This window comes from Hylobates moloch, unplaced genomic scaffold, assembly GCF_009828535.3.
Source record: "Hylobates moloch isolate HMO894 unplaced genomic scaffold, HMol_V3 SCAFFOLD_14, whole genome shotgun sequence".
Classification (NCBI taxonomy): domain Eukaryota; kingdom Metazoa; phylum Chordata; class Mammalia; order Primates; family Hylobatidae; genus Hylobates; species Hylobates moloch.
In genome coordinates, this window is record NW_026652289.1 from 4,615,144 (window position 1) to 4,618,505 (window position 3,362).

The following is a 3,362-nucleotide window of genomic DNA, read 5'->3' on the forward strand; positions in this document are numbered from 1 at the left end:
GCTGGTTGAGACTGCTTTTTCTTATCGACGAGCTCGAGTAATCTGATTTCTGAAAACCAAAGGCTTGAGGCAGTGACGGAAGCTTGCAGATGGCCCTCTGGAAGGGCTCCTGTGTCCTGAATTAACCCAGGCTGTGGGGCCCCGAGAAAGCAGAGGGTGGAGCCGGGCGTCGTCGTCCTCTGCCTGGGTCCCTCCACACTGATCCGGTGGGGAAGAGAAGTGTGTCTTGATGGAAGCTCCCAACACTAAAGGTTTGATTGAAATGTTATGGTTCTTATGTTCTGTATTTTGAAATAATTCCAGATTACAGAAAAGTGACAGGAATGGTACATAGAACTCTGGTAACCCTTCAGCCAGATTCCCTGTTTGCTTATATTTGATTGCATTTGCCTTTCTCATCCACCTACCTACGTGTTCGAGAGTAGGTTGCAGACAGTGTGCCCTGTTACTGCTAAATACTTACGTGTACATTTCCTAAAAACAAGAGTTTCTCCTACATGCCCCACAGTTTACCCATCACATTTAGGAAATTAACATTGGCACAATATTACCATCAAATCCACAAATTCTCTTCAAATGTTGCTGATTGTCTCAAAACTGTCCTTTATAGAAGAAGAAAGTTGAAAAACACAGCAAGCAGTGCCTCTTTCTTTTTCCACTCTCTGGCCTGGGACCCCATGGTGTTCAATAGCCATGTGGCTTCCGTTTTTATCAGTTCTCAGTTCCTCAGTCTTCTCTTTTCTGACTTTGAATTAACTTACGACATGGGGCTCCTTCATGGGTTCATTCAGACCTTTTGGGAAGTATGGCCAGTCATTTGGTGGAATGTCCTCAGTTTAGGTTTATCTAATTTTCCTCAAGATATGGTTTAGGTTACACATTTTTGGCAGAAATACCACAGACATGAGACTGTGTACCAAGGAGGGCTTTTTCCTCTCCCACTTTTGTTTTTTTACATCAATATGCAGTCTCAGATCCCTGTTTAATTGATGGGATACTCTGATTATTTTGATGGTCAGGTTAGCCCTGATTTGGCTGGTTTGGGCACCTCTACGCAGGCTCCTGTGCCCCCTCACCTCCCATCTTTCTCTGAGTGCTTCCTTGCTTTCTGACACAGTTCCAGGCCCACCTTGTACTTACTTCCCCAGCCTTGGAAGAAGGCATTTCTCTAAGGAAACCGTTTCTCCGAGTGGAGAATGGTTCTTAGACGCCAAGATCTGGGTGCTGGGGGTGCTCATTGTTACTGGGCTGTCATTGCTTCTATGCCCTCAGCAGACAGACGTAGGAAGCTGCATGCGACCTATGTGAATATCACATACACATTTCTGTGTCTTACTAGAAACTATGATTTCACATCCATGCCTTCTGTTACAGCCCAGCACCCCAGGGGTCACTCTTGCTGGTCTGTATTTGTATCTCCTTTCTTTGGCTGTGGGAGCCATTCCCATCATCCTCAACACACACACGAGGTCAATCTTGGTGTGCGATGATCTCCCTGACACATTGGTGGCCTTCTTGGCTGTGCTTTGCCTAGTGACCCTGTCAGCGGGTCTCCCTGGCCCTGCAGAATGGTGATGCACCCTTAAAGATTTTTATGCCAGGTAGCAATGCCTAGGAACTGTTTCTTACTAAGACTGTCATTTAGCTTAACTTCCTTTTTTTTTTTTTTTTTTTTTCATTTAGGAACCTACATTATTTCCTTGCCTGTCTTGAAATAGTGATAATTTAACAAGCCTCCCATTTTTCTTCTTAATTTCCCAGAAAATTCAGGCATTTTCCTTCCCCTCTGATCTCTATTCTGTGTTTTTTCATTCAGGAGCATCTTCTGGTTTGAGGATTGAATGCATTTTTATATCCTCCAGTTTAGGAAAGTCTGCCCCTTTGTTCCTGGGAGGAAACAAAAGTAGGTCTTATGCTTCACATGCTCTGCAGTTGTTCTGGGGCCAAGGGTCTTTTAGTACACCCCTGGCTATTCCCTCCAGAACCCCAGCCCTGAGCAATGTCAGAGAGATGATTCCAGCCTGCCTTCATCAGCTGTGAGATGTGGAGATGGTAGGTTCTAGAAGAAAAGTGGTTCTCCCTGGCTGGAGCAAACCAAGGTGCAAGACAGGTCTGCATGCACTGACATCCAGGCCCCCAGACCATCTAGCTCACTGCAGCCCTTCCAGTGGCCGGGGGATGAGGTCAGGACCAGGGGAGTGTGGTGCCAAACATCCCCTCATTACTGACCAGGATATCCAGTTCAGGGACCAGCCAAAGAGTAGTAGCAGAGGACTCCACCCAGGTTTCCCACTCTGCCCCGCTTCATTCACACCTCCATGACACCGGCTCAGAAAACTCCTGTCCTTGGGATACTTTCTTCCTATGTTCCTCCGTCCTCAGCTCCAGCCAAGTCAGAAACAGCCTGCTGGGCTCAGATGCACCAAGATTTCATTGTCAGCACCCAACCTAGACCCACACCTGAAGCCACACTCTCAGAGAGCAGATGGGGAACACCTGACCCACGATTGGCGTGTCTCTTCTGGTTCCATGGTTTCAGTACACTGTCCTACAAATCTTAGGACATTTTGGGCCCCACTTCAGGGTTCTTCTGAAGTCCCTCTTGAGCGGAGGGCAGTGGCCAGTCAACCTCTTGGTGCTTCACCAGGACGGCTGACAGCACGGGGACCTGTGTACCTGAGGGCTTCCTTGGCAAACAACTGGTTTACCCAGACTGCTCCACTCCCAGGCTATTGAACCAAGAGTTGCCATCTTCTCCCAGGCCCTTGAACCTAACTGACCCCAGTACTCAGGGGACTTTGTTTACCAGGATCATCCACAGTGCCAAGGTTAGCTGGTCTGTTCATTTCAAAAGAGTGGGTGTGGTGTGTGAAGGCCTCCTACTGGCACTGCAGAGGGAGGGGCAGGCACTGGCACAAGGTGACATTTGGAGGACAGAATCCCTGCCCCAAAGCTGACATTTTGGATGCCAGGTTCTTGACATCTTAGACTATCAACCCTGAACAAATTTTCTTCCCTCCCTCATTTTGTCCTTCTTCCCTTTCTTCCTCTCCCTCTCCCTGCTTCTCCCTTCTTTTATAACTAATTGTCACATGAGGTCAGGAGTTCAGAACTCCACTGCTCGAGGCAACAGGCCCCTGTTCTCAGGTGCCTGGGCTCTGGCCTTCTCTGCACCACACACCTGTCCATGGACTTTGATGTTCAGGAGGGCAGCGGCACCAATGTTTACTGCAGAGTGAGGAGGCATCAGGTGGCCAGTCTGTTCCAGGAATGGTGCTAGTCACTGCTTTAGGCCCTGCAGGCAAATAATAATAATAATAATAATAATAATAATAAGTACTGCTCCATGAAATCCAGTGTCA